This window comes from Zosterops lateralis (assembly GCF_965231275.1).
Source record: "Zosterops lateralis genome assembly, chromosome: 6".
In the NCBI taxonomy this organism is placed as follows: domain Eukaryota; kingdom Metazoa; phylum Chordata; class Aves; order Passeriformes; family Zosteropidae; genus Zosterops; species Zosterops lateralis.
Genome location: NC_139761.1, coordinates 14,883,966 through 14,905,495, shown reverse-complemented (window position 1 = coordinate 14,905,495; position 21,530 = coordinate 14,883,966).

The following is a 21,530-nucleotide window of genomic DNA, read 5'->3' as shown; positions in this document are numbered from 1 at the left end:
AAAGAATATTACAGGCCACTATTTTGATTATCACCTTCTCTGCCAAACATCAGTGAGGAGTCCATCCTCACTAAGGCTTGATAGTGAGTGGAGGACAGTCAAAGAAAACGTGGATGTGAGAAGTTCTTACATTGCTGCAGTGCACGTCCAAAAGGACCCTGACTTCTGTCCACTTTCTCCTCCTCTGGGATTTTCTAAATACTTTTTTCTTTCATATATTGCACTTCTACTGTTTTACTTGTTCATGTAGATAGGATTTCATAATTTCCTTGTCCTACACTGCACTACTTTCTCAGAACTTTCCTACACTTTCCATCTACTTAAGACAAAGCTTGTTTAATACATGGTCTTATAATAATGAGCTTCATGTTTTCATTTCTTTTTCTAATTCATTTAAGAACCTGCCTAAAATTAGGTTACAAATTCACTGGGTCAGACATTTTACACCTCTTTTGACAAGTGCTTTGTGCAAATTCTAGGCAAATGATAAGCAGCAATTACCACTATAACATTAATAAATGCAAATTAAATGGTGCTTCAGGAGCTCTTCCCTCAGAATAGTAACAGTTAAAATTTATGTAGTACTTCTCCCCCTGCCCCCTTGATTGCAAATACATTTGTTAATTACTTGAGGCTGAATGACAATGCCATAATTAACCAAGCTCAGGATGCTTTTAATGGTGATTGGGCTACCAAGAAAATGAAGGCATTTATGATTCCAAGAAATCACCCATTTCTGTTTCACTGGATGGAATTAAAATATTGTTTATGAACAAAATGATTGGTCTTATGACAGCACTAACACCATCCAGAGTTGAAAGGAGCACAGGAAACAAACAGAAAGAGCTTGCATCTTCACTTAGCATCTGGCAACCACTACATGGAAACAGTCTGAACAACAGGGCAAGGTTTAGTTGTTTTAGCCTGTCACAGAGGGTCAACACACAGGAATGTACAGACTGACTATTGTGTGTTGTACATGTCATACAGATCATGAGTTATAGTTGTTAAGGAACCATACATCATTCAGGATACACACTAATCCTATCATATGCTTGAAAACTTGCAGAGAACAGATTCATCATTCCTGTTTTGAACCTACCAGTGACCATCTACATCAGGAAAGTCCTTTATTTTTCATGTGCATTTTCTCTTAGGCAGTTAAGACACCAAACAGCCAACAAGGTAATGAGTCTTATCACTTTTAAGAAACCAGGCTCTTTACTTGTGAAGCTGATTGCATCAAATCAGCTATATATAGCTAATTGCTCTATAGCAAATACAAATCAAATTAATCAAATTAATCATCTCCTTGGAGGATCACAGACTCTGTAAACACTATACTCCATGGCAGCAATGTTGTACTGTTACTGTGCTGCCTACTGAAGTGGGTCTATGCCAATCTTATGTAGGATGTAGCAACTACAAGTAAGGAATAGTGCAAAAGTTTGGAGGGAACAGGAGTGATTCAGTTCTGAATTTTTCACCAATACAAATGATATGGTCTGCATTAGGGACTAATACTGCCAGTTGTGCTGGCATCACTTTGTACACACTATCCTCGTGTTTGGTGTATGACTACACAGGTGACAAGTAAGGTCAGACTATTATGCTACTACACAAAAAAGGTTTCCTCTGCAGGGACCTCTTCTCAGTGCCACAAACAAACCAGCTTGGGACTGCCCATTCACTGTCAGCTATGTGCAAGCCTCTCATTTTGAATGACTTTGTTCAAAAACCTCGATGTGGCACATACAGGAGCTTGTTGAAGTTAAGGAAAAAAAATTGCCTAAAGCCATTAAAATGACTTCTGATTATCTCTTACAGCCAGAATGGTCTTCTAGGATGGTTAGGAGGGTTTTCTCATCTGCCACAACCTCAGAAAAGCTGTCAATCACATCTCACCTACCTCTGCACTACCAGAGAACAGCAAACTGGAAGCTGCAAGCAATGTGTGCCTTGTCCAGGCTGCTCCTAATAATAAGAATTATCCCCAGGGCTGCCATTTTTCATGATCCTTATATATTACCTGTAGATCTGTAATTTGATCTTTCTTTCTGATCTTTCAAATAACAAAAGCATTCAGAGGTTTAAGAAAAAAAAAATCAAAGCCTTACTGTCACTAACTTCAAAAAGTTAACCATTTCTGCTTAGTGCTGTAACAATTGACTTCAGAACATGTCATGATATGTCATAATAAATGTTGTTAGCAGCTGGCAACCTTTTTCTCATGAAGGTTGAAATCTTGCATGAAATACAACTAGCAACACCACTTGCTATTCTCAGCATCTCCATGGCTAATATTATCATCAAAACCCATGAAAAAAATCAAGTCTGGTGATAAGAGCCATGCCTGTTACTAGTGAAGCACCATGCAGTTATCAAAGCACCAAATCACTGTCATCACCAACTAATGTTTATTTTGGACACCAAAATTATTTAAACAAACAGACCTTCTGAGCTAACCACCATACACAAAATTAAGCTATATATTTTGCATGCACCTACTGAACAATAAATAATCTATTGGCTATCCCATGTCTACCAAAGAAAATGAACCGACTGAACATAAGCTCTAGTCACAAGAGGTTCATTTTTGCATGAGAACAATTAAAGAGTAATCAATTTGCAGTTTGTAAAGTCGTCTTTGTATGCTACTTTATCCTATTTATCATAATGTTCCACATCTTCTCTAACTTTAAGGACAGCAGAAATTTATATTGCTGCATATGTGGAGAGCTACACTGGGAAACAGCAGGAAGAAAGATAATCTGTAAGGCAATTTCAGTGGAAGTATTTCCCTTTTCCCCTGTACTCAGTTCTTGCCTTCAGTAAGACAAGGTATTTGGCCACTTTCCCAACATCTTAACATGTTCTGAAGGCCCCTTTTGCTTCCCAGAGGATGAAAGGAGTTGCAACTATGTTCTGCCACTATCAGATGAAAGGATGATATTTGGTTCCGGCACAGAGATACCAGTCTTAATTAGTGAAAAAGTGATTTTCTATAACCATTTGATGCAAGAACGAGAAACTACAGGTGATAAAGAACTACAGTAGTAGCTTAGTGAATGAGCTAGCCTGAACAAACAGAAAATCAGCAAGCATTCCCAGGATAAAATGGGCTTTTAAAGATATGCCGGAGGATAAGAAGTTCGCTTCTCTCTCACCACTCATTCTATGTGTGACACACAGCCTTTTGTGAAACAAGTATCTGATCTGGCAAGACAGATTAGACCACAATACAAATGCAGATACAATAGTGAAAATGCTGATCACACATGTATAGTTTGACTGTCATTTGGATAACCACATGGTTACAGTATGAATGAAGTAATAGAAGCTGGACTGTACATGAGGAATCCTGTTGTCATAAATACATCCCTCAATTTGCTCCTAACAACCTACTGGTAATTAGCAATATGTGGTACCATTGTCAGATTGCTGCACTTGTAGTGTTTTTGAAGTCCAGGAGAGAGGGTATAAACAGAACATCTCTGCAGCTCTTATTAATGCAATATTTTCCCTTATGGTGCTCACAGTTAAAATTATGTTTTGGATACTCTATTTTCCTGCATCTTGCAACAAATATTTACACACAGGCACACCCATATTGCCCACTGCTGCTCAGTTTCGCTTAAGATCTCTTGGTATGTGTTGTGCAGAATGCAGGTATGTGTATACACATACATACACACACACACACACACACACACACACACATATATATATATATGTATATACTTCCTACTGCACTTCCTATGAATTCTGCTGAGAATTTTTGTGACATTCCCCTTCTTATTCCCTTTTGCAAACTCTTTGGTTGCATACAACACAGATGGGACTTGGGGATTTCCTGTTCAACAGGAACCTTTGGGTGGAGCACCACTGTCACCAAGAGTACGTCCTGTTTTCTCTCCTCCTTTAGGCGTAGTCCCAGCCCTGATTATCTACAAGACTATCACTGTGATTCCTAAACTCTGGCATTGCTCATCTGCAGGTGACTTACATACCTGCAACTTCTGGCTCCTTAGTGTCCCGCTGCACAACTGTTCTAACCAGAAAGTCAAGCACTGTTTGACCTTACTTCACCACTTTAGGAGCACTTGGACCCGATGCATTGCTCCCTTGCTCCCTGGATATATTCACTGGGAGAAGGATGTTGCTGGAGAGGGGCCAGCTTTTGAGACAGAGAAACTGTCCACCTGATAGGCACCTCCACAGGCATGGAGGTTGGTGGTACTGAGAGGCTGAGACAATCAAAAAAATCTCGTGACAACTTTCTGCAGTTCCGACTTGGCATATTCTTCACCTCCAGGACTGCCTGTTAGCTTGCTCATGTAGAATGCTCTCCATGTCTCAGACTTGCTGAACAAGCCCCTCTTCCACCCTCATCCATTTTTTTCTCTACTCTGAATCACAGAATTGTTGAGGTTGGAAAGGAGCTTTGGAAGTCACCACATCCAACCTCCTGTTCAAGGAGGGTCATCTAGAGAAGCTTAACTGGCATTATGTCCAAATGGCTTTTGACTATCTCCAAATTATCTCCAATATATTCCTTACAAGTTCCCTACAGCTATTTATACACTTGATGAGATCCCACTCTGAGCCATTTCTCCCACAGGCTAAATAATCCCATCTCTCTTAGCCTTTCCTTATAGGAGAGGTGGTTACTCCCTCAGTCATCTTCCTGGCCCTTTGCTGGACACTGTTCAATAGCTCTGGGTCTCCCATGTACTGGGGAACTCATAACTGTTCTCCAGGTGTGACCTCACCAGAGACGAAGAGAAGGGAAGGATAACCTCCCCTGACCTCCTCCTTCTCTCTGTCCTTCATTGTTCCCTCTTATATGATCCGGCTTTTTTCTCATTATCTTTGTGTCTCTCTAAATCCTTCTTAAAGACATTTGTAGAACTTGTATGCTGTCAAATTATCACCTTGCTTTTTGAAGAACCATGAATACTTCACAGACTATGAGAATTTCATATGTGAAGAGTGATCAGATCTCAAATAACCAACTTTTCTTGATGCTAGGCAGTAAAAAGGTAACAAAATATTTACTATAAACCTCCATCACAATCCTTAATAAAACTAACCAGAAAATAATCATACTCCCAACAGATTTTTTTTTCTCATTAACAACTTTTTCCCATTTTCTATGTTAAAAATTCTTCATTGGCTTTACCAAACAAAAATATAGGTAACAATAATGATGCAATCTACCCCCTTTAGCAAATACAACTGAATTTTTTTTTCTCAAAGATACAGAGTTCAGCATGAGAAGTCTTTACTAACGTCTTCTCCAGGGCATTGACTTACATGGATGCATTACAGGCATCTACTTCCACAAAAGATAACTAGAATTAAGAGCATCTGTCTGATTTCTAATCAGTGTTGGGAAGTAATATAGATATTAGCTCCAAATAATTGTACAATCAATTTATTAGTGTATTAGCACTGCAATAGCCCTAGGAGGGTCCTTGTGCCAAATATAGCCTATGAAAAAGCAATAACCTGTACCAAAAATTGGCGTGGGGGTACCTTGGCATGGGTGTTGGACTAGATGATCTCCAGAGATCCTTTCCATCCTAACTACTCTGTGAAGATGTGAAAAAACCTAGAAATAAGACTATGGGAGATAAGAGGGTGGGAAGGCAAATAAACAAGCAGTGAGACAACATGTCAGCAGTGCAGCTGTTAGTGTCAGGCAGAGTGTATCAATTAGTCTTAGCACATATTTCTGGACTAGCAGACTACCTTAAAAAGCATCATACACTACTTTTTTTTCCGTGTGAAATATCAGTATTAATGTTTAAGTACATGTATTAAATTATTAAAAAGTATTGCACATTGAAAGAATTATATTATTAATCTCCGTCGGTTAAGTATAGTGACATTTAAGCATAAGCACATAGTATTTATAGCCACAGTCTCTACAATATTCATGGAGTTTTCTACCTTAATTAATCCACAAGAAAGAGGTTTAAAATCATATATAGAAGAAGAGGTTTAAAGGAAATCACATACAATTTAAGATGAGATAGGTTAAGATTAGATTATAATTACACAAAATTGTTGATGGAGATTAGACACCAACAACAGACCAGGTGTGTACCTAAGAGCTAAGCTATGCAGAACCATTTTGTGTGCTCACACCATGGGAACATTCAGAGCATGTCTAACACAAGATTTGTTTCACAACATAAACTTGTGTAGTTTTAAACATACCAGTAGAGCCTTAGATCAAGCACAGTTGTGTAAGAGGTTGTCAGATGAAGTACATTTTCATGCTGCTGTAAGCAACTTCTGACTTAGAATCTACCATTACAAATTTTGATATTTCATATTAATTTTAAATTATACCTGTAACTAGCATAGTCAAAAATACTATATATAGATTTAATCCTAGAGTAATAGAGATTAAACAAACCCCCTAAATGTTTAAAACACAAAATTCAAGAAAATACTGCATACATGAAACCATTTCATTTTCACCAAAGTCATGAAATTTCTTTCAGAAAGGCTGTTCTGAACACTTTTAATTAAAGACTTTTAATTTTTTCTCTATCCCCCTTACTTCTTTTTGCTAACTGAATGCAACAAATGAGTTTTGGGGGTTCATCCTTCCTTTTTCTCTTTTTAGACCAATTAGAGATTTTGAATATTTTCTGAGTTTGGAAGCATTAAAATACCCACCAAATATAAGATAATAGGGAAAATAAAGAAAAGAGAAACTAATTTTAAAAGGTATAAGAACTGAGCATTTCAACATTACTACTCCTCCTTACTACCCTACACACTTTCCCAAAACAGAAAGGCTATAAAATACTTCTTAAATATTTTAGAAAGCTCTTCAGAAGAAGAAAACCAAAATAAAGAGAGGAACTAAGGAAAAAAAAAAAAAAAAAAAGGGAAGGGATGGAAAACTGGAAAATAAGCTCACATATTTTGACAATACTCACCCTATTATGATAAGCAACAAAAAGGAGAATAAAAAGGAAACAAAATACCAAAATCCAGAAAATTCAAAACATTTGGAAACACATTTTATGAAACAAGCTTGAAAAGTTGCTATTACCTACCTCTTTAAATGAGAAACACCTTCCAAATATATGTTTTCTCTTCCCCTTCAGCATTTTCATCATATGTATAAAAAAATAACTTCTGCCAGCATCTCAAAAGTTTCTGGTGTTCCTTCTCTCTCCTTACCAGGTAAATGGAGAGGACTTTTTGCTAACTGCCAGTTCCATAGAAACCTCTCATTTTGTTGGCAGAAGGAGAGAAAAATTTGAAAACAGGACTTGCATTTAGCAGGCCTTGGTAGAACTTGAGTTTGAAACAAGTCACAGCATCACCAAGGCTGGAAGAGACTCTCAAGGTCTCCCAGTCCAGGTGTCAACCCAGCCACCACCATGATCACCCCAAACCATATCCCCAAGTGCTACATCCAGACCTCCCGAACTCATCCAGAGACAGTGACTCCACCACCTCCTTGAGTAACTAATCCCAATGCCTAACCACTCATTCAGGGAAATATATTTTTCTAATATCTAACCTGAATCTCCATTGGTGCAACTGAAGGCCATTTCCTCTTGTGCTTTCACTTGAAACATGATGATCATGAAAAATCAGTTGTAGAGTGTCTGCTACCAGGAGGTTCTGAAAAGTCATTTAGCAGGCTTCATTCCTCTGTATCTAGGAAGAGAGTTTGGTTGATATTAGTTGGCTGGCTACTCAGATATAGAGAATTTCAGACCTAATATTTAATCTTGGATATTTACTTTTCAATACATATTCAGACAATAGCCGCAACAATATAGTTTCACTGAAAAATCCCAGACCTGTTCTTTGTTAAAAGCACCCAGAAATCCAGTGCACAAATCCACCCTGTCATGATCAGATAACCTTGATGCCTAAAGTGTCTTCACTAAGGTTGTCATTTACAACTGCCATAAACCCGACCCAAAACCATGCAGACAGCCTCAAGCTACAAATCTAGCAGTGCTATAGTATATCCTGTTTCCTCAGATTTGCCCTGTGGGAGAAGCCTGGACAGCAAGTACGCAGAGGCATTAAAGAACAGCTGAGACAGCATTACCTGAAGATGCAAACTCCTTGGTTACTTTTAAGAGTTTTCTCAATGATATTTGGATTCTCATGAGGTTCTTTTTTTAAGCTTTTTTTCTGAGTGAAGTGTTAAAGGTGAAACCTTCCCAAAGGCTATCTTTGTATCTATCTCACACCACTCTTCCAAACTTGTTGCTGAATCAGTTTCTGGGAAAGACCAGAACTCACTTCATGGTCACTGTAACTCCATACACTCCTTTAAATACATACTCTAGTAACAATTCAGCTGCATGTATCTGGAAAAACCCCATAAATATACTTATTGCACAAATGGTGCTGTGAGCATAACACTCAAGCCAAAGGTGCCATGAGTGCAAACAGTTCTGCTTTCGTGTGTAAGGTGTTCATATGCATGACTAGTGTATAAAAAAAATGCAAGTGCTCTGCAGCAGACTTTTAAATGAGGTTAGTGTGTAGTCTGGATAGCCCAGTCTATAGCCCAGCATTTTCGGAAAGTTGGAAAAAGTAGGAAGGTGGTACTTTTTGACACAATCAGAATTTTTAAGAGCAATTTTCACACTCCTTAGCAAAGATTGAATGAGTATGCCTTTGCCTGGAAATCAGAAGAATCAAGAGGGAGGGAATCTTCCAGACCCTGCACAAATCTATCCCTGCCCTACACCTCCATTCTTAATTACTCTTATTCTTCATTTCCATTATAATGCCAGTGCCTCTGGCATCACTGCTTCCTTGGGAACTCCCTCTGCCTCCACTTCCCGCCAGCTCCTTGTATACGAAACTCCTTCCACCTCATGGACAGGGAAAGGCAGACACCCTCTTTTTCATCTTAATCCCTCATAAAGCACACACTGCCTTTTACTGAGCTTGCCAATGCAACCAGAAATGATGCTACACAACTAAAAAAAAATAATTATCAAGCTTTGATGATCATCCAGAATGGTTTTTATGTGTTTTCTCTCTTCATTTGCACAGCAAGTCTCCTGAGACTGAATTTAATTTTCCCTGCTTGCTGTGAACATTTAAAAAATAGTCTCATCCATAAAAAACCCCAAAGCCCTGCATTGAAAGGCTGTTCTCATGTTTAAGCCTAGTTTTGCCCATGCAGTGTTTTGTGCTGTGCAGACTCTCTGCAGTGTCACAACAGTAAATAAGTTTGCACAAAATCCTTCATCCTCAAAGAATCTCAAAGCACCTTTAGACTTTAAAAGCACTGAAATACACCTTCTATTTACAGGAATGGAAAGTTGTTTTCCCATCCTTAAAACCCCATCACAATAGTAGGGAATGAGGCTGGAGGTCAGTCTCAGGAGATGTGTAGGCACTGTCCATCACATTGTGCTGTCAGAACTCTGGCAGGAATCCCAAAGGAAAACCTGCCTGCCACATCACCTCTGCAACACAAATGTGTGCTACTGCCATCTACCAGCCAACCCAAGACACTTTTACAGCTGCTGGAACAAATCTCTTTTTTAATTCAAGTTCTAATCCTCCGCGCCTGAGCCAAGTCAGAGTCACCTTCCATGAGCTGTGAAGCAACATCATCTGGAGGATGTTGTCATTAACAGCATTCTCATCTCTGTGTTGTCCTTTTCTGGGATTTTTGAGTTTCTCTGGAATGAACATCTCTCTTGAGCACCTCCCCATTAACACCCAAGCTCCTCCAGGACAGTGTTCCCAGTGACACACACTGGCAGAGGTCCCAACACAGCCCCTCCAGTACTGGAGAATAAAAGAGCGTTCAAGGTAAAATATGACGCAAACCCAACTTTCATATGCTGTTGGCTAAATCCTGCTTTCTCCACTGATTTTCTTGGCCAAAGTGTAATATATTTATTATACACAAAGAAATTAAAGGAATGGAAGAAAGGTCATTATTTTGCCTTCTCTTTTTCATTATATGACATGAGGTACTGTTTTCCCTGGTAAGAAAATGTCCTCATTTAGCAGCTCATAGCTGGATAAATGTCTGTCCAAGTAATATTGACTCACTACAGTTCAAAGGAGACTTTAAATTTTTGTTTATGAGAGAAGAAATTGGCTGAGAGGGTTGGGGTTTTTTTTACCCCAAAAATAAGCAGCTATTGATCAGCCTTTTAGTGAATAAAATATAAAATTGTTTCAAGATCTTGCGTTATTGTTCCAAGCCCTCTTACCAAAACAACTTTTTTCATCCAATTACTGACTGCCTTTTACAGAATAACTAGGTTGAACTGTAATTCCCTTGTGTTGAATAACAGAATCAAATTAATCTTGTCACACTGAAAAAATCAAATATCAAACAAGACAAACTATCGTGTCCAATTTTTATCTTCTTAGAATCTGCTCCTGTTTCTGGGCATACCTTCAATTAGGTCAGACAAAGGCTTCAGTCTTGTATGCTAAAGCAAATGTGCTGTGATGTTGTCTGGAAGAAACCAACAATGACTAGACTTGGAAGAAGCAAAGAGGGGCCTGAAACAGAGAGAAGACGGGCCATGGTGGGTTGTCAGCAGGGTGGAGGCAAGACATGAGAGGACAGGGAGGTAACTGGCTCACCTGGGATTGTCCCCTTGCTCTGTATGTAACATGGCCCTGTTTTGCAAAGTAAGGAGCCAATCTGTCCTGTCACCAGGGCTGGGATTCCCCATGGAAAACATGGCCACATGGTTGGCAAGGGAGGGGTGGAGGATGAGGCAAGAGGTCTGTCAGAATCACTCCTCCGCATCTCAGTGTGGGATGAGCCTTCCAAGATACAGAGCCGTCCTCCAAAGTACCAAATGCCCTGAGCTAAAATCAGCCCAATTAAAAGGAGCTGGCAATTTAATGGATGAAATTCTTCACCAACTGGTATTTAAACAGCTGAAATGAAAGATTTAGTGTGAGAGTGTGTTCTCTCGCACAAGACAAAACAAACCACCCTACCAACAAAATAAACAAACACAAATCTTCTCTCTGTGCAAGGCAAACATCTAGAGACAACAAGATTTGTGCTCACGAAAGCAGGACCAGATCCAAACCCACTGATTGCCTTGGCGTTTCTGCTTAGGTCTGAACAGGCCAAAATCCGGTCAAAATCCCTTAAGACACATTGGTAGATAAATTATTTTAAGTGAAAATTCCATCAGCAAAATACAACACAATATATAAATGCTACTCTCTGTTCATAATTTTTGCACTCCTCTAGATACCATAAATAGAAGAATTTTATTATTATTTCAATTCATCATTTTATTCAATGTACTCTTTATACATGATCTGAAACCAAACTAAGCTGATTTGTGCCATCTACTGGTAAAACAAGGATTTCCAACTCCTAACTACTTCAAATATACTACCAAACTTATTTTAAATTTGTTTAAGTTGTTATTAACTATATACAATTGTGTTACTTCTTTGCAAACAATCTCGTATATGCCCCATCTGATAAAGAAGACTGCTCCCATTTTGTGAAGGTGATTGATAAAACCATGTTGGACAAATTAATTTGTGGGCAGTTTTAATTAGAGTGACATAGTTATGATAGTATTAAAAACTAAAATTTTCTCCCAGGAAGCCTGAATACTTGATAATACCTATTTCTTAGCTTGATCTATGTTTCTGCTTATGAATTGCAGCATTCATGTTCTGACAAATGCAGGAATGCTCTTATGCATCTGAGTTACAAGTGTGAACCACTGTTCTCAGCTGAGGTGCTCACAGCAGAGTTGAGGCTGGGCTGCCCCTCTTGTACAAGGCACTGGCAAGATCTCACACAGGCACATGGGGTTAAAACTCACTATGCACAGTCGAAAAAGGCTGAACTCAAACTGTGACCGGCTTCCTCAGAGAAGCGCATCCCTGGAGAATGGAGATGCTCTTATAGGAGGAAAAATTACCTAACTTGAACAGTGCAACAGATTGAGTAAGTGAGACTATCTTTGCATCAAGGGATGGAAGTGAGAGAGAGAGAAGAGGTTTTTTCAGCTTCAGGACAGTGTTGGCAAAAGGAGAAATGGGCGTCAGCTGGCCATGAATATATTTAGGTTGGAAATTAGAAGGCTCCTAACCATCAGAAGAAAGAGGTTCTGTGACAGCCAGCCAAGGGGAGTGGTGGGGGCACACAATCTAACTGATTTTAAGATAGATCTTGGTAATTTAATGAAAGGGATTATGAAACATGGATGTCTACAACAGTAGAAAACTGGACTTGGTGACCCAGACAAACCCTGCTAAACCTCTGTTCCCACGCTTCCCAGAAGGTTCCTCTGCTTTGACTGCGACATGGTGTCCAGCTTCTGACAGAAGTAGATATAGTTGCCTGTCAGAAAGCTCCAAATTATGGAATAGTTCTGTTGATTCCAAACCCTCTCATTAGTTGGGATATGATTTGGTAGGAGTGGCCAATTGCCCTTTGTCTCTAAATCTTATGGTGCATTTGTCAGATCTGCCTTCTAAAGCTTTTAAACATAGATTGTATTCATTTTTTTATAGTAGGCTGCAGGCAACTGGTGAATCAAAAATGAATTAGGCTTTTTAGAGTACAATAGGTAAGGGACCAACTAAGATGCCATGTTGAGTAGAAATCACCATGACAGAAAAAATGAGCTGTGAAAGTCACTGTAAGTATGATTTGCAATGTTAAGTAACATGATAAAAGATGATTATTTATTCCTAAGTGACCTCATGTTGCTCTTAAGTATGCTTCCATATAAATGAGACACTGAAGACTCTAATGGATCAGAGACATTTCCCACTATCTGCACACATAGTTGCTTTAAGCATAAATGATGTTCTGTATAAAAAGGAGGGGAATTGGCTGAGCCCCTAAACTTCCACTTGTAATGTGCAGAAACAGCGAACACTGGTTGACCTCTGAATAAAAGAAAAATGCCTGAAATCTCTCAAACTGAACTCTCAAAATTATATGTCCCTTTTGAAAATTCAGTTCTAAAATAAACATATAATTAAATCTATCAGCTGATACTGTTAAGAGCAGCACTCTGCCTTTCTCTCCACATTTCCATTTCACCCTGCCCAGGTGCTACAGAGACAATTTGAGCATAACAAAGTAGCTGTTCTGTGCTCAGGGAGCCATGTGGAAGTGTGAGTGCCTGTGAGCCCATGCACAAAAGCAGAGCAAACACAAAATGTGCAGTTCCCCTGGTACCTGATGGAATTCTGCACCTCCTGCTGTCTGTGACTAAGCACACAGCAAAAAGTTTTTATGAGGATCCTCTGAGAATCGTTTCATTTTCATTTCCTGAAGGGGGAAAATGTCAGTGTACTTGAACTACTCTGTTCAGGTGTCAAAGTGAATCATATTTAAATCAGAAAAAGTGGAAATGCAAGAAAGCCAGCCTAACACACTTTCAAATCATATTTAGCTGATCTTCCCCTTTTTGGAAGGATTTGCAGTTTGGAAACACTTAGCCTGGCTGGACTCTGTTCAACAGCCAGAATATACAGAAAGAACAATCTATCAGGCATTTCATGAAAACATTCCTCTGATGCGTCCAGCTGTACTTTCCCTGCAGAGTGGAATAATTTGGGACAGAAGAAAACTGGCTCTAGATGGGGTCCTCTGGCACCTCTGCTCTATCAGTGTAAACTTACTGCTTACCTGAGTAATGTGAGCGCATCAAGAAAGTCCCACTGAGCTCAGTGGGAAAACTAGTACAAGCAGAACTTGAATCTGTAGCATTATCTTTTTTGCCCAAAGGTCAACACCCTCACCACAGCTGCCCCAGGACAATAAGATGAATAAAGACATTAATGCCACCCTGGTCTTAATCTCTGGGGAATAATGCAGATGTTTTTCTTTGCAAAAATCTCCAAACTTGCAGCATTTCTTCCTGCTTGGTTTCAACTTCCATCCCTTCAGACTCAACAAAAGAAGAGCTGCTGGGAAATATAATGCAGGCAACAACCCTGCTATAGGAGTCCCCACAAGCTGGTTTTCAAAATGGTTCTGTAACTCTGTTTCCATCCATCAGTGAAGATGTGCAGTTTGCTATTACCATATACCTATCAATTATATACAACATGTTCTGAAGCAAGTTCTAAACTTTTTACATTGGGCTTTTCATTTTCTAAATGATAGGAAAAAAATTCTACTGGTGTTCTGTTTCTTCAGATGGCCTATCCAGAAAAATGGAGTATATTACTGGTAGTTTGTATTGCTCACTGATATTTTAGATTACATAAATCTAAACTACTGCTTGGTTGGAGTTTACCTGATATCATAGATCAGCCTCTGTAAAGGGTAAATAGAATCTTAAAAAATGCCTAAACACCCTTAGGGGGGGAATGATAATAATAATTGTGAACATACATGAAATTATTTCAAGACTGAGACTAGTAACCCACAGCACTAATTGATGTGATTAGACCACTACTTGTCTTCCTGCTGGCAGCAGGAGTTATATCACTTCCTTTATTTTAAGCATAAGATTTCATCATTTCAAGCATCAAGTGTATGATTCCCATCAGTGCACTCTGAACCATTTCTCGCTTAAATGATCACTTATTCTCCTCTTTTTTCTCCTTCAGGAATTGTTTATTTCTCTACTAAACATGCTGTAGCATGATTAATTGAAAATTCCTTTAGCAATGAGATTCTGGAAAATGTTATTTCCATTTAATTGTACTTTTCAAATTGGATTTTGTGATGTTAGCACTCAAAAACTTAGTGATGTCATTCTCAGCTTCATTTGATGTTTCTTCCACAGCTTAGATGTTGCTGGTGTTGTGGTTTTCTTGGTCTTTCGTACAACAGTAACCTAGAAGTCTGTTTATGCCATTTACAAAAATGTGTTGTGCCAAAGATGCTTGCAGTGTGTGCAAGTATTGAAAAATCAATAAAAGAAACATGCAGTTGTGATTGCCCTGTATTTTGAATGTAATATTTTTAACTTAAGCCAGGGTAATTGCTACTTAATACAGATTTAAACCATTAGTTTCACTCCCATGCTATAACCACAATAACAGTAGCTTCCCACTTTATAGCTTGCTTGCTTTTTTTACTTCTATGCAATTGCAAAAACTGGCAAATATGTGTGGATTGTCTTGTTCTTTACTGGTTCTGCAGGAAACTCAAGATTTGCATTTTACAGATACTTTTATGAGGTCTCAAATGTTAACTTTGAATTTCTTTATTCCACTACAAAATTAGGTTTTACCACTAATTCAATAATATTGCTTTTCACTTCAGATATTAAGACCCTGTAATCTTGGACTGCAGGCACAAGATCAAAAGCAATTGGATTATCCCTGTTGAACAATTTACCACTCACTGCCTTACCTAATCTTTTGCTTCTAACCCTTTGCCTATGAGAGGGAAAAACATGGCTCAAATCTCATCAACAGCAATTCTGGATGCTTGCTTTTGCAGCTCTATATCTTAAAAGCAAAAACATGGATTCTGGCAAAACCCAAAATGGGAAGATAGGATATAAAGAGAATGCTGCAATGACAAAAACAGGTCAAACTCTTAAACAGCATAAATACAGTGGCTATGCCTACAGAGAGTACACACCTCTTTCCAGGAGACACAAAGTTCCTAATGCAAAGGAAGCACCCTTCCACATGATGCATATTCTGCCTCTTTGCCATCATAGTTTATGAGTTCATTCAGAGTCTTGTTTCAGAAAAAAAATCACCCACATTTTGGTGTCCCAGCTCTCTTTAGAACCCATCAGAACATTTCTGCATGCAGAGAGGAAAATACTTTTAAATAATAGCTCCACAGATTGCACTTAAAAATTTCCTTGAACATACCCCATCTAACAGGGACTGTCTGTACTTTGAACTGTATGAAACAGCTGATTTATGCCTACCTGAAGCAACAGTAATACGAGCCAATGGCAGTCAGTGGATTCCTGTCAGTGAGAGGTTTGCTTGATGGCACCTTCTCTCCCTCTCCCTTTAATATGGACGTGAAAGTTAATGAAATTCATTAGCCTTACATGCTCTCAACCCATGATTTAAGCCACGGACAGAAACCCAAGCTGGAGTGTGAGGGTGTGGTGCAGCTCTTCACCACACCGAGTGCTGGAGCTTGACAAAGCAAAAGCCCAGCTTCCAAATCTGAGTTTATTCAAAAAAATGCATTGGATTGAATGGTTCTACTGAAAAGCTGAGTCAAAACTTCCAGATCAGGCTCCAGATAATTAATTTCCAGTAATTTGGCTTGGCAGGTACCGCTGATTTCCAGCCAAGTACATGAATAGCAGCAATTCGTTGGCCGTGGGGGCAGAGAGGGGGAGTGTGTTGGGATTCCTAATTATCCGGAGAAAGTTCTTTTATGCTGTGATTCTAGATTTACATGATGTTCAGCCAGCACAAAAGCAGAAAGCACTGGTACTGCAGTGCACTATTTAGAGGCGTGTGCTGAGCTGCAGCCACCTCCCCTGCAGCTGCTGTAACCACAGTGTTTGCAACCACCAGTTCAAAGCACTCCCATCCAGACAGGCTGCAAAACCAGATATAGAAGGGAGCTTGATGGCTGAGTTCTCTTCAGTGTGTTTTGCCACAGGAGAAATCTTGATGCTTCACACTTCTGTTGCATCTTAAGGAATGAAAATTCACTCCTCACAAAAGCATACTCAATTTGAGCCCAAATACTTCAGTGATAATACTGGTACATTCACTCAGGCCAGTGATGAGGAAGAGAATTCAGTTAATGAGAATTCAAATGCCATGGAGGCTAACTGCTCCAAACAGAGGAATTTTATTGACAGCATCCCTTTAAACAACATCACATTACACAATTACTTTCTTGAACTTATACACTGATTAATGGAAAATATAACAGAGCTGCTTTCTGCCTGCAACACATCTAAAGCTCATGAAAAGTCAATGGAGAACTGTCTTTGGTTTTGCATGAAAAAAGCCGACAGCAGGAACATATGAACTTTAAAAATGCTGGCATGCCATAATTTGACTTCACTCACCTTGAAATCCATGTTTGAAAGATACAATATTTTCCATCCAAACCCCTGATTTTAAAGAAAACTGAGGGTTTTTTCTCCATTTTTTCCCATTTTCTTCTATATGTACATGCATTTTGAGACTAGGCATAGTTCCTTTGTCCAACACATGGAAAATATTAAAAGAAGGTAGAAATGCTTATATCTATTTATATTGATATGATGAACAGACAATACCTGATGGGAGTTTGGGGCAAAACTTTACTCACAATTTCACCCAAGAAATTATTTTTATCTTTTGAGAAGTTATGGCAGTGTAACTCAAACTTTGGGCACAAGTTAACAGTGGAGGATTATTAAGAGGAATTAAGAGGAATCCTTTTCTCAGCTTTCAAGACATCCTTATGGTTTCAGGAAGAGTTTGTACTGTATGGTAGTTATATAAATGACACAGAAACTATCTGCAATGGTGGAAGACACACCAGGGTTTTTATGAGGGTTTTTTGTCAGTATGCTATGGTTAAAAGAATCTATGTAAGATTTGTATCAACCTCACTTTCTTCATTCTTAAAAATCCAGTGCCAGAAAACACAAGGAACTCTGCTCTGTCCAGAGAGAAATTTATTCTGGAACTCCTGCCTCCAGATATTTCCACTTTCTCTTATATGTAAGTTATTTCCATTAAGTCACATGTTTTGAGGTCTAATTCACATGTGTTTCTAAGGAGCAGACAGCCATGGAGTGACTGTTTTGTGTAATGACAAGCAACAGCACAGAGTGGAGCAGTGGTTGCCAGCAGGAAATGCAAGTTGACAGGCTTGTACAAATGGCAGCACTTAAAAGAGATGGGCAGTTAGCTTTGCATTTGCATTCCCTGTGCCAAGCAGGGGGAAGCAATGTGTTTCCTTTGAACTTTGAGAAAGGGTATGAAATGCAACTTCTTTCCTCTTGCTGGACTGGTGTAGTGCCATCAGGCTCAATCCTGTCAGCACTGGCTATACAGAAAGAATCTCTCTTGGCACCTCCTGTAGTTATGATTAGCTGTGTTAATAGTTGTGGGGAACATCTGGCTTGCCACTGTAGAAGTGCAAGAAAAGCTGAAGGATCACACTGAGGTCTCAAAGGCATACTCTGGTACCCAAAGGCAGCCACCATCTATCCCATCAATTTCATATATCCTAATAACCAAGCAAGTAAGGGGCAAGGACATGGGTTCTGGAGAGCACAGCTTTTACAGATGCACAGTGAAAATACAGTGTACTAGTGAAAAATGGAAGGACAAAGGACAGCATGTATTTCTGGCATGTAAAATTTTCCTTTCAACTGTAAGTGGATCTATATGCTTTGAGAGGCTTATGTGGGGTTTGGAACCAAACAGATAAATACAAAGCAAGGGAGCATTTGCAGAATTGAAAGGTATGTCAAAAGAAATTGCTTTCAGAAAAATATGTAGATCAGAAACCCATCAGCAGCCTTCCTGCATTAGAGATCCAGAGGCCACTTAGCAGCTGCCAACAAAATGGTTGGGGGGAGTTTGCCAAAGAGAGCCACATGCTGTTGCTGGGAAAAATCTTTCACAACTGAGCTTGGCATATATGTCCGGGAGCAGGAGAGACCCGCTAAACTGCACACTTTCCATTGACCACAATCAGTACGAATATAGTTAAAATCAGGAATGTAAGTGCAAGCTACCAGCAGCCCTGCACTTCATCCATGTGCACCTCTGTCTGCAGTCCAGGTAACACCCAAGGAAATGAACTGACAGATGGACAGCAAATGAGAACTCAGGCCAACCAGCTGGGTGACACAACAGTGCCAGATCCCCGTGCTTCCTCTTTTGAGAAATGTGGGTCAGTGTTTCAGCTGGGAACTGGCACATAGTAATAAGAACATGCAATTGTTGCTGTGTGAGAGCAGAACACCTTTGCTGCTGGTAACAAAAGAGGATGCTGATTGATAAATCAGACTTGGAGCCTTTGGTCATCATGGGTTTCAGAGAAGAGCATATGCAAGCCACCATCCAGCCTCATTCTTAGAGAAGGAGCAGCCAGGGTACAGATGTCAACAGTTACAGTTGTTGTATGCATGAACTGTGCAATAATTTTTAAATGTCTGAAATACCAAGAATGTTTTACATCCCTTGGGTTTACTCTTTTGGTACTACATGAAAGAACTCTTTCCACAACTGACACAGGTGATATTCCTGTAGCTGCTGCTGTATTCAAATTCTGTAACATTGGTAGGAATAAATATATCCAAAATATTTTTCAAATAAGCAACACAGTAGCTTCAGTTAAAATGAAGACTTGTAGCATATTTCCTGAATACACAGATTTATTGATAACCATGATACACATGATACAGATATTGCTCTAGACTTCAAATCTTTGAAACACACATACTGAATCATAGGTCATTTGCACAGAACAGAAGATTGTAGATTAGATCATTGGGGGAAAAAACCAAAGACCACATATATGAGGTGTATATACAATATTTTCAAATGAACTTCATAGGAAAAATCTCTGTCTCACAAGCAAAGAAAATTGAAAATGTAGCAGGAAATTCCATTTCTTACACTTGTCATGATAATTTACACTCTGACAGAGTAGAATATGGTAATTTCTTTGCATAGGCAGAATAACTTCCACTATTTCTAACAGGAAACAGTCATTTCAGGTTACCATCTCAAGAACATCAATCTCCAAAACCTTTCTCCAAAACAATTATTTGTGCATGACAGTCAATCAGCAGTATTCATTTTTTCTTGCAGAATGTTCCAGACATGACTTTCAGGTCCCAGTTTTTCCTGTTTGAAAAAGCTGAAGTCTCGTTTACCTTATGAAAAGAAATTGCTTCAGCATAGATTAGTAGGTTCTGGAAATCATCTCAGAGGAGCCTTGAACATACTTTACTGGTTCCTTTGACTGTACTCACAAGGAGTGCCAAGTCCTCACCCAGAAATTGCTAAAGAACACACTCAAAGAAGGCTATAAGAAACCATTCCAGGAATCATACAGATCCAAGTACATTATAATACTTTCAAATAACAGATTATTGCCATTCAGCTTTACTCATATTCTCACTTAAAGACTAGCATAACAACCAAGATTTGGGAGGTTCCTGGCCTTAAGATTGGATGTCTTTAAAAACTAGTTTCATTTCATCTGATTTCTATTACCAGTTATTTCAAATTATTGCTGTGAAATGAGGTGCCACATGGATACCAGAGGATGCTTTAGTACAATTACATACCTAATAATGCACATGTTTTACTAAGCTTGCTGAAAGTTGGAAAGTAGATATGAATATGAGCCCATATTTTTCTTTTCAAAGTTTCCAGGGCCTTTCTTTTTCTAAGTGAGCAGATATTGCTACTAAAACATTTCTGCTGTAATATTTGACAAAAAGGAGGACAGATACTATAAAAAAGGAATATGGTTAAAACCACAAATCATAAAGGCCAGTCACAGTTCAACAGGTAATGACTTCTAGTTATCAGTGTGCCGAAGGAAACACTCACACTGATCGCCTTACTCTGAATTAAAATAACCAGATCTGTGAAATGCAATTTGCATTCTGTTAAGAATGCTGGCTGTTCTTGTCTGGAGCTTTCTAGGCTGCCTTAATTGCCTGGCTGAGGAATTCAGTGTGATGTTTCCCAGACCCTTGCTAAGGGACTTTATACCCCATAAGCACTTCTATGGCTGAATTGCAAAAAATTTAGCCGAGACCTTTCCAAGCCAAGTACTTACGTACCAGCTCTGGTGTTACCAACACTAGCAGGACTTAGCTTTTTGTTTATGCTGCACCTTTCATCTAAGATAAGAAAAAAAAATTGTACGTAAGGACTTACACGGAAAATAAAATATTTACATCAATTATTAAATTTTTTTTAACCTTAAAAAAGCAAAAAAAAATAAGAGTGGCAATAACTGCATTTTTTGTCTTTAAAGCACCTCATAGTGTCAACATTTTTAGCTGCTGAAAAAGTAGGTATAGCAGACAAATAAATGATATCTTTGATGTATAACACATAAGGTAGAAGAGGGAGCTGAAATCAATTTCAGTCACTAGGTTACTTACATACTACACCAGGCTAGAATTCAGAAGTGTGCAAGACCTTACGTAGCACTTGGTGTTTAGTCTCCTATGCTTTGGTGCTTGCCCACAGTACAGTGAATTAGAACAGAAGGAAATCATAATAGACATAAGCTATGGTACATTTTCTTTCTAGACCAAGCAACGAATCCTACTTGTCACAACCAAAAAGAGAAGAAACAATGTGGGTTAAGCACCAGCTTATTAGGTGGTGGTTAGGAGCAATTCCTCATACAACATCTTAAGTTTCATTGATACCTAATACAACATTAATCCAGACAATAAGCTTTATTAAGCAGAAGTAATAGGAATTAAATGGAGGGAGGTGAGATTCAAAACAAGATAGACTTAAGTATAGCAAGAGATGTACTTACCTGATGAAAACAAACCAACAACATTATTTACAAATTGCAAGATTAATATTATAAAAGTACGTAAACCCTTCAGAGGAACTCCGCA